This window comes from Pseudophryne corroboree, unplaced genomic scaffold (assembly GCF_028390025.1).
Source record: "Pseudophryne corroboree isolate aPseCor3 unplaced genomic scaffold, aPseCor3.hap2 scaffold_1082, whole genome shotgun sequence".
NCBI classification, from domain to species: Eukaryota; Metazoa; Chordata; class Amphibia; order Anura; family Myobatrachidae; genus Pseudophryne; species Pseudophryne corroboree.
Window position 1 is genome coordinate 45,687 of NW_026967708.1, and position 10,206 is coordinate 55,892.

Genomic DNA, 10,206 nt, shown 5'->3' on the forward strand with positions numbered 1-10,206 from the left:
AAGATGTTTCTCACAAAATCGTTGCCCCAATGCATCATTGAAATTCAAGCTGGAAAGATGATTTTAATATATCACTTGTACATTTTGTATTGCTCTTCTGGTGACAATGTAGTTTGTTTTTGTCAATTACCATTTTAATAATCGGGTAAAGAAAATTAATTGGATTTTTGAAAGAAAACAATACTGTCAATATACTATTAAAACAAATTAAAATGGTAAAAGTTATTGTACTTTAAGTAAAAATAAAAGAGCAAAAATATCAATCCCAGTTTTGGATTACTTTAATTAACAAAGAAAAATGCATATAGCAGAGGATAGTTTCAATCTGCCTACCTCTGGGTTATGGATTATGGACCCAGCACTTCCATTACAGTACTCTGCTGCACATGTAAGTGCAAAAGATCCTGAAGCACTCACTCATCATGGGAAAGTACCAATGTGTTTCTTCATTGGTTGATGGAAGAAACATCTTACAAAAACTCTCCACATTATTGACTTTTTAAAATGTTTCTAGGAATCGTTCTAGATGAATGCTTATTAGCCTTTGTCAGTATGGACTTTTGCAAAGTGTTGCTGTGGCGCAATCAGTAAGGCTATTAACCAAAAGGTTGGTGGTTCAATCCCACCCAGGGACTTAATTGACCTTGTTATCAGATTTTGGTGATCTTTAAGTAGACAAGTCAAAATTTCAAACCCCCTGTTATGGTGTAGGGTACTTGGCCTTCTCTGATGTAATCAGAGTTAGATTTGATTCAGTGAATTTATAAAAACAGCTAGGAAGCACAATTTAGCAGTGGGTTGCAGAGAAAAAGAAATATGCTGGCAGAAAAATCCAATTGAGTGATTAAACAGCTCTTCATTTTCTGGCTTTATTTTATGCTAACAAATTTGTGCTCTGAAAAGTGTCCACAAAGCCAAGTATCTGATTAACACCTTTGTAGGGATGGTTTTTCACCTATTATTAAATTAAACTTGCTTCATTGGAAAGGCAGCAAGTGATGTCATCCAAGCAGTGGGTCAAAGTTGGCTTCAAACCTCGTCTGCTTATGAAAAGAGAAAAGGGGTATGCAGGGCATGGCGGCCTTTTGCGGTGCTTGGATGACCCCTAGTTCGCATTAAATAATGCAGTCGAGTTTCCCACATTTGGGGAAATCACAGGGGTCAGCATACCCAGAATGCAATGAATGAACCGCTCCCTGGGAGAACAGTCTTCATGACCATGGTATCTCCTATGCAAAATAAGTATGATTTGGGATAGGGCTGGGGAGGGCCTCTGCTCAGGCACATCTCTGTCAAGTAAAGGAGATTCAACTGAGGCAGCACAAGGGAACTCTCATCTGGGGACAACAACTGCAGGGAGAACACATATTTTCAGATGAACATGGGAGGGCAGAAGGCTGCCTAATACTGAAGCACCCCCAAACAACAAACCAAATGCAACAACTAGTGCAAGCATTCCTGGGGGAAGTTCTGCAGAAGACGGATTTGCATACGGTGATGTCATCCAAGCAGTGGGTCAAAGTTGGCTTCAACCCTCATCTGCATATGAAAAGAGAAAAGGGGCGTGCAGGGCATGGCGGCCTTTTGCGGTGCTTGGATGACCCCTAGTTCGCATTAAACACCCCCACCCTCCTTTGGTGTGGGGCTCATGTTGGCCATGCCCCATCCCCTGAAGCATTCAAGCTGATTTATTGCAGCAGCTGGGCACTGTAACAGCTCCAGAGCTGCTCTGAACGGCAAGTAAAAGGGTGTGGGCCCTGCAGCACTACCTGTAGTTTGCATTGTGCATTGGAAGGCACAAAGTAAGCAGACGGGAGAAGTCAGGATAGTGCGCAAGGGCATAGAAGGGAGCGGCTCAAGAAAAGAGAAGTTGAAACAGACAGCAAACTAGGCTGGAGAGAGACCTGAGACAAAGAGATCTGAATTATACGAGAGCCGACCAGGGGAAACACAAATTATGCAGTCAAGTTTCCCACATTTGGGGAAATCGCAGGAGCAGCACACCCAGAGTGCAATGGGTGAGCCTTGCCCTGGGAGAAGCAACTTCATGATCATAGTATCTCACCTGGCAGGTAAGTAGGAGTTGGGCTAGAGCTTGGGAGGGTCGCTGCTCGGGCACCCCCCTGTCAAGTGAAGGAGATCCAACTGAGGCAGCACAAGGAAACTCTCGAAAGAAGAACAAGGCTAGAGGAAGATCTGAGACAAAGAAATCTGACTTTTACCAGAGCTGACCAGAGGAAAGCACAAACACAGTCCCCCACTACCACAAATAATGCAGTCGAGTTTCCCAAATTTGGGAAAATCACAGGGGTCAGCATACCCAGAATGCAATGAATGAACCTCACCCTGGGAGAACAATCTTCATGACCATGGTATCTCCTATGCAAAATAAGTATGATTTGGGATAGGGCTGGGGAGGGCCGCTGCTCAGGCACATCTCTGTCAAGTAAAGGAGATTCAACTGAGGCAGCACAAGGGAACTCTCATCTGGGGACAACAACTGCAGGGAGAACACATATTTTCAGATGAACATGGGAGGGCAGAAGGCTGCCTAATACTGAAGCACCCCCAAACAACAAACCAAATGCAACAACTAGTGCAAGCATTCCTGGGGAAAGGCCTGCAGCAGATGGATTTGCATACGGTGATGTCATCCAAGCAGTGGGTCAAAGTTGGCTTCAACCCTCGTCTGCATATGAAAAGAGAAAAGGGGCGTGCAGGGCATGGCGGCCTTTTGCGGCGCTTGGATGACCCCTAGTTCGCATTAAACACCTCCACCCTCCTTCGGTGTGGGGCTCATGTTGGCTATGCCCCAGCCCCTGAAGCATTCAAGCTGATTTCTTGCAGCAGCTGGGCACTGTAACAGCTCCAGAGCTGCTCTGTACGGCAAGTAAAAGGGTGTGGGCCCTGCAGCACTACCTGTAGTTTGCATTGTGCATTGGAAGGCACAAAGTAAGCAGACAGGAGGAGAAGTCAGGATAGTGCACAAGGGTATAAAAGGGAGGGGCTCATGAAAAAAGAAGTGGAAACAGACAGCAAACTAGGCTGGAGAGAGACCTGAGACAAAGAGATCTGAATTATACGAGAGCCGACCAGGGGAAACACAAATTATGCAGTCAAGCTTCCCACATTTGGGGAAATCAGAGTGCAATGGGTGAGCCTTGCCCTGGGAGAAGCACCTTCATGATCATAGTATCTCACCTGGCAGGTAAGTAGGAGTTGGGCTAGAGCTGGGGAGGGTCGCTGCTCGGGCACCCCCCTGTCAAGTGAAAGAGATCCAACTGAGGCAGCACAAGGGAACTCTCGAAAGAAGAACAAGGCTAGAGGAAGATCTGAGACAAATAAATCTGACTTTTACCAGAGCTGACCAGAGGAAAGCACAAACACAGTCCCCCACTACCACAAATAATGCAGTCGAGTTTCCCACATTTGGGGAAATCACAGGGGTCAGCATACCCAGAATACAATGAATGAACCTCACCCTGGGAGAACAATCTTCATGACCATGGTATCTCCTATGCAAAATAAGTATGATTTGGGATAGGGCTGGGGAGGGCCGCTGCTCAGGCACATCTCTGTCAAGTAAAGGAGATTCAACTGAGGCAGCACAAGGGAACTCTCATCTGGGGACAACAACTGCAGGGAGAACACATATTTTCAGATGAACATGGGAGGGCAGAAGGCTGCCTAATACTGAAGCACCCCCAAACAACAAACCAAATGCAACAACTAGTGCAAGCATTCCTGGGGGAAGGCCTGCAGCAGATGGATTTGCATATGGTGATGTCATCCAAGCAGTGGGTCAAAGTTGGCTTCAACCCTCGTCTGCATATGAAAAGAGAAAAGGGGTGTGCAGGGCATGGCGGCCTTTTGCGGCACTTGGATGACCCCTAGTTCACATTAAACACCTCCACCCTCCTTCGGTGTGGGGCTCATGTTGGCTATGCCCCAGCCCCTGAAGCATTCAAGCTGATTTCTTGCAGCAGCTGGGCACTGTAACAGCTCCAGAGCTGCTCTGTACGGCAAGTAAAAGGGTGTGGGCCCTGCAGCACTACCTGTAGTTTGCATTGTGCATTGGAAGGCACAAAGTAAGCAGACAGGAGGAGAAGTCAGGATAGTGCACAAGGGTATAAAAGGGAGGGGCTCATGAAAAAAGAAGTGGAAACAGACAGCAAACTAGGCTGGAGAGAGACCTGAGACAAAGAGATCTGAATTATACGAGAGCTGACCAGGGGAAACACAAATTATGCAGTCAAGCTTCCCACATTTGGGAAAATCGCAGGGGCACCACACCCAGAGTGCAATGGGTGAGCCTTGCCCTGGGAGAAGCACCTTCATGATCAAAGTATCTCACCTGGCAGGTAAGTAGGAGTTGGGCTAGAGCTGGGGAGGGTCGCTGCTCTGGCACCCCCCTGTCAAGTGAAAGAGATCCAACTGAGGCAGCACAAGGGAACTCTCGAAAGAAGAACAAGGCTAGAGGAAGATCTGAGACAAATAAATCTGACTTTTACCAGAGCTGTCCAGAGGAAAGCACAAACACAGTCCCCCACTACCACAAATAATGCAGTCGTGTTTCCCACATTTGGGGAAATCACAGGGGTCAGCATACCCAGAATGCAATGAATGAACCTCACCCTGGGAGAACAATCTTCATGACCATGGTATCGCCTATGCAAAATAAGTATGATTTGGGATAGGGCTGGGGAGGGCCGCTGCTCAGGCACATCTCTGTCAAGTAAAGGAGATTCAACTGAGGCAGCACAAGGGAACTCTCATCTGGGGACAACAACTGCAGGGAGAACACATATTTCCAGATAAACATGGGAGGGCAGAAGGCTGCCTAATACTGAAGCACCCCCAAACAACAAACCAAATGCAACAACTAGTACAAGCATTCCTGGGGGAAGGCCAGCAGCAGATGGATTTGCTTATGGTGATGTCATCCAAGCAGTGGGTCAAAGTTGGCTTCAACCCTCGTCTGCATATGAAAAGAGAAAAGGGGCGTGCAGGGCATGGCGGCCTTTTGCGGCGCTTGGATGACCCCTAGTTCGCATTAAACACCTCCACCCTCCTTCGGTGTGGGGCTCATGTTGGCTATGCCCCAGCCCCTGAAGCATTCAAGCTGTTTTCTTGCAGCAGCTGGGCACTGTAACAGCTCCAGAGCTGCTCTGAACGGCAAGCAAAAGGGTGTGGGCCCTGCAGCACTACCTGTAGTTTGCATTGTGCATTGGAAGGCACAAAGTAAGCAGACGGGAGAAGTCAGGATAGTGCGCAAGGGCATAGAAGGGAGCGGCTCAAGAAAAGAGAAGTTGAAACAGACAGCAAACTAGGCTGGAGAGAGACCTGAGACAAAGAGATCTGAATTATATGAGAGCCGACCAGGGGAAACACAAATTATGCAGTCAAGTTTCCCACATTTGGGGAAATCGCAGGAGCAGCACACCCAGAGTGCAATGGGTGAGCCTTGCCCTGGGAGAAGCACCTACATGATCATAGTATCTCACCTGCCAGGTAAGTAGAAGTTGGGCTAGAGCTGGGGAGGGTCGCTGCTCGGGTACCCCCCTGTCAAGTGAAGGAGATCCAACTGAGGCAGCACAAGGGAACTCTCGAAAGAAGAACAAGGCTAGAGGAAGATCTGAGACAAATAAATCTGACTTTTACCAGAGCTGACCAGAGGAAAGCACAAACACAGTCCCCCACTACCACAAATAATGCAGTCGAGTTTCCCACATTTGGGGAAATCACAGGGGTCAGCATACCCAGAATGCAATGAATGAACCTCACCCTGGGAGAACAATCTTCATGACCATGGTATCTCCTATGCAAAATAAGTATGATTTGGGATAGGGCTGGGGAGGGCCGCTGCTCAGGCACATCTCTGTCAAGTAAAGGAGATTCAACTGAGGCAGCACAAGGGAACTCTCATCTGGGGACAACAACTGCAGGGAGAACACAAATTTTCAGATGAACATGGGAGGGCAGAAGGCTGCCTAATAATGAAGCACCCCCAGACAACAAACCAAATGCAACAACTAGTGCAAGCATTCCTGGGGGAAGGCCTGCAGCAGATGGATTTGCATACGGTGATGTCATCCAAGCAGTGGGTCAAAGTTGGCTTCAACCCTCGTCTGCATATGAAAAGAGAAAAGGGGCGTGCAGGGCATGGCGGCCTTTTGCGGCGCTTGGATGACCCCTAGTTCGCATTAAACACCTCCACCCTCCTTCGGTGTGGGGCTCATGTTGGCTATGCCCCAGCCCCTGAAGCATTCAAGCTGATTTCTTGCAGCAGCTGGGCACTGTAACAGCTCCAGAGCTGCTCTGTACGGCAAGTAAAAGGGTGTGGGCCCTGCAGCACTACCTGTAGTTTGCATTGTGCATTGGAAGGCACAAAGTAAGCAGGCAAGGTCCAGAGAACAGTTAGAGGTCGGAGTAGCACTATCTCAAGTAGTACTACGACAGCACGGATGGATTCTAAATATTCCAAAATCGCAGCTGATTCCGACGACACGTCTGCTGTTCCTAGGGATGATTCTGGACACAGTACAGAAAAAGGTGTTTCTCCCGGAGGAGAAAGCCAAGGAGTTATCCGACATAGTCAGGAACCTCCTAAGACCAGGCCAAGTGTCAGTACATCAATGCACAATGGTCCTGGGAAAGATGGTGGCTTCTTACGAAGCGATTCCATTCGGCAGATTCCACGCAAGAACTTTTCAGTGGGATCTGCTGGACAAATGGTCCGGATCGCATCTTCAAATGCATCAGCGGATAACCCTGTCTCCAAGGACAAGGGTGTCTCTCCTGTGGTGGTTACAGAGTGCTCATCTCCTAGAGGGCCGCAGATTCGGCATTCAGGATTGGGTCCTGGTGACCACGGATGCCAGCCTGAGAGGCTGGGGAGCAGTCACACAGGGAAGAAATTTCCAGGGCTTGTGGTCAAGCATGGAAACGTCACTTCACATAAATATCCTGGAACTAAGGGCCATTTACAATGCCCTAAGTCAGGCAAGACCTCTGCTTCAGGGTCAGCCGGTGTTGATCCAGTCGGACAACATCACGGCAGTCGCCCACGTAAACAGACAGGGCGGCACAAGAAGCAGGAGGGCAATGATGGAAGTGGCAAGGATTCTTCGCTGGGCGGAGAATCATGTGATAGCACTGTCAGCAGTGTTCATTCCGGGAGTGGACAACTGGGAAGCAGACTTCCTCAGCAGACACGATCTTCACCCGGGGGAGTGGGGACTTCACCCAGAAGTCTTCCACATGATTGTGAACCGTTGGGAAAAACCAAAGGGTGGACATGATGGCGTCCCGCCTCAACAAAAAACTGGACAGATATTGCGCCAGGTCAAGGGACCCTCAGGCAATAGCTGTGGACTCTCTGGTAACACCGTGGGTGTACCAGTCAGTGTATGTGTTCCCTCCTCTTCCTCTCATACCAAAAGTACTGAGAATCATAAGAAGGAGAGGAGTAAAGACTATACTCGTGGCTCCGGATTGGCCAAGAAGGACTTGGTACCCGGAAATTCAAGAGATGCTCACGGAAGACCCGTGGCCTCTACCTCTAAGAAAGGACCTGCTCCAGCAGGGACCATGTCTGTTCCAAGACTTACCGCGGCTGCGTTTGACGGCATGGCGGTTGAACGCCGGATCCTGAAGGAAAAAGGCATTCCGGATGAAGTCATCCCTACCCTGATCAAAGCCAGGAAGGATGTAACCATACAACATTATCACCGTATTTGGCGTAAATATGTTGCGTGGTGCGAGGCCAGGAAGGCCCCTACAGAGGAATTTCAACTGGGTCGTTTCCCGCATTTCCTGCAAACAGGACTGTCTATGGGCTTCAAATTAGGGTCCATTAAGGTTCAAATTTCGGCCCTGTCAATATTCTTCCAAAAAGAACTGGCTTCTGTTCCTGAAGTTCAGACGTTTGTCAAGGGAGTACTGCATATACAGCCTCCTTTTGTGCCTCCAGTGGCACCTTGGGATCTCAATGTAGTTTTGGGATTCCTAAAATCACATTGGTTTGAACCACTCACCACTGTGGACTTAAAATATCTCACATGGAAAGTGGTAATGCTGTTAGCCCTGGCAGGCTAGCCAGGCGTGTCTCAGAATTGACCAAAACAAAAAACTGCAACAAACGAGTGCCTAATCATCAAAATAAAAAGTGAAAACCAATACGTGTTTCATAGAATTAAATAATCACAATTTTATGTTCCTGATAGTCTGCGCTTGCCGGAATACTATGTGTAGTATTGTGGTGATAGCATAGAAAAAGAACAAACGGCTGCGCTGAATATCAGGAACGAAACATGATGTACAGAGAGCCAACGTAAAAAATAACAATGTTTATTAATAAAACATATAAAAAGATTAATTGTCAAATAACCGGTGAAAAATATATACAAATATATATAAGAACAGTCACTAGACGTGAACTAGTGGTATATTGTAATGACTCAGCTTATTGGGGTGAAAAGTTCCGTGATTCACTTGTTAGATAGTTGATAAATACCAGGTGTGTTGGTAGGATCCTAATGAATAAAAAAGTCCCTCAGTTGAAATTGATATTCAATACCTTTCCAAAATGGGCTGGTAAGAGCCGAGCGTCCTCGGCTTCAATGTCCTGCAATGCCCATATACGCTGTGCAGCGGAAAGGAATGGATCGTCTCTCTCACAACCCGGTCGTGGCGGCGTGTGCGCTGAAGCCGCTGATGTCGGATGCTGTAGAAGGAGGGTGCAGCGGGGACCAAGGAACACCTGGAAGATTTCACCTGAGCTGAGTGTGGATAGGGGCGGGTCCTGACGCGTTTCGTCACGTTCACGTGACTTTCTCAAAGGTAGAATGTTCTTATATATATTTATATATATTTTTCACCGGTTATTTGACAATTAATCTTTTTATATGTTTTATTAATAAACATTGTTATTTTTTACGTTGGCTCTCTGTACATCGTGTCTCAGAATTGGCGGCTTTATCCTATAAAAGCCCTTACCTAATTTTTCATATGTGGTGCCTGCGGCTACTAGGGACTTGGAGGATTCCAAGTTGCTGGACGTAGTCAGGGCCCTGAAAATATATGTTTCCAGGACGGCTGGAGTCAGAAAATCTGATTCGCTGTTTATCCTGTATGCACCCAGCAAGCTGGGTGCTCCTGCTTCTAAGCAGACGATTGCTCGTTGGATTTGTAGTACAATTCAGCTTGCACATTCTGTGGCAGGCCTGCCACAGCCAAAATCTGTAAAAGCCCATTCCACACGGAAAGTGGGCTCATCTTGGGCGGCTGCCCGAGGGGTCTCGGCTTTACAACTTTGCCGAGCAGCTACTTGGTCAGGGGAAAACATGTTTGCTAAATTCTACAAATTTGATACCCTGGCTGAGGAGGACCTGGAGTTCTCTCATTCGGTGCTGCAGAGTCATCCGCACTCTCCCACCCGGTTGGGAGCTTTGGTATAATCCCCATGGTCCTTTCGGAGTCCCCAGCATCCACTAGGACGTTAGAGAAAATAAGAATTTACTTACCGATAATTCTATTTCTCATAGTCTGTAGTGGATGCTGGGCGCCCATCCCAAGTGCGGATTGTCTGCATTACTTGTACATAGTTATTGTTACAAAAATCGGGTTATTGTTGTTGTGAGCCATCTTTTCAGAGGCTCCTTCTGTTATCATGCTGTTAACTGGGTTCAGATCACAAGTTGTACGGTGTGATTGGTGTGGCTGGTATGAGTCTTACCCGGGATTCAAAATCCTTCCTTATTGTGTACGCTCGTCCGGGCACAGTATCCTAACTGAGGCTTGGAGGAGGGTCATAGGGGGAGGAGCCAGTGCACACCAGCTAGTCCTAAAGCTTTTACTTTGTGCCCAGTCTCCTGCGGAGCCGCTATTCCCCATGGTCCTTTCGGAGTCCCCAGCATCCACTACGGACTATGAGAAATAGAATTATCGGTAAGTAAATTCTTATTTTCTGGACTGTGTCCAGGATCATCCTTAGGAATAGAAGACGTGTCGTCGGAATCAGCTGCGATTTTGGAATATTAAGAATCCAACCGTGCTGCCGCAACACTACCTGAGATAGTGCTACCCCGACTACCAACTGTTCCCTGGATCTTGCCCTTATCCGGAGATCGTCCAAGTAAGGGATAATTAAAACTCCCTTCCTTCGAAGGAGTATCATCATTTCGGCCATTACTTTGGTAAAGACCC

At 47.6% G+C, this 10,206-nt stretch overlaps 6 non-coding genes and 2 pseudogenes across 6 annotated transcripts; all 8 read right to left on the bottom strand.

Annotated features, from left to right (window-relative positions):
- Window positions 1–1,067: 1,067 nt before the first annotated feature.
- Window positions 1,068–1,246, bottom strand: LOC134988594 (U1 spliceosomal RNA; annotated as a pseudogene).
- Window positions 1,247–1,917: 671 nt separating this feature from the next.
- LOC134988570 (U1 spliceosomal RNA) lies at window positions 1,918–2,080 on the bottom strand. The gene has a single exon (XR_010193986.1). It is a non-coding gene; the product is annotated as a U1 spliceosomal RNA (small nuclear RNA).
- Window positions 2,081–2,232: 152 nt separating this feature from the next.
- On the bottom strand, window positions 2,233–2,396 carry LOC134988617 (U1 spliceosomal RNA). The gene has a single exon (XR_010194026.1). It is a non-coding gene; the product is annotated as a U1 spliceosomal RNA (small nuclear RNA).
- Window positions 2,397–3,368: 972 nt separating this feature from the next.
- Window positions 3,369–3,532, bottom strand: LOC134988618 (U1 spliceosomal RNA). The gene has a single exon (XR_010194027.1). It is a non-coding gene; the product is annotated as a U1 spliceosomal RNA (small nuclear RNA).
- A 674-nt stretch (window positions 3,533–4,206) lies between these two features.
- Window positions 4,207–4,369, bottom strand: LOC134988587 (U1 spliceosomal RNA). Its single transcript, XR_010194000.1, has one exon. It is a non-coding gene; the product is annotated as a U1 spliceosomal RNA (small nuclear RNA).
- A 152-nt stretch (window positions 4,370–4,521) lies between these two features.
- Window positions 4,522–4,685, bottom strand: LOC134988639 (U1 spliceosomal RNA). The gene has a single exon (XR_010194048.1). It is a non-coding gene; the product is annotated as a U1 spliceosomal RNA (small nuclear RNA).
- Window positions 4,686–5,377: 692 nt separating this feature from the next.
- LOC134988652 (U1 spliceosomal RNA) lies at window positions 5,378–5,519 on the bottom strand (annotated as a pseudogene).
- Window positions 5,520–5,671: 152 nt separating this feature from the next.
- On the bottom strand, window positions 5,672–5,835 carry LOC134988645 (U1 spliceosomal RNA). The gene has a single exon (XR_010194054.1). It is a non-coding gene; the product is annotated as a U1 spliceosomal RNA (small nuclear RNA).
- Between the last annotated feature and the right edge of the window lie 4,371 nt (window positions 5,836–10,206).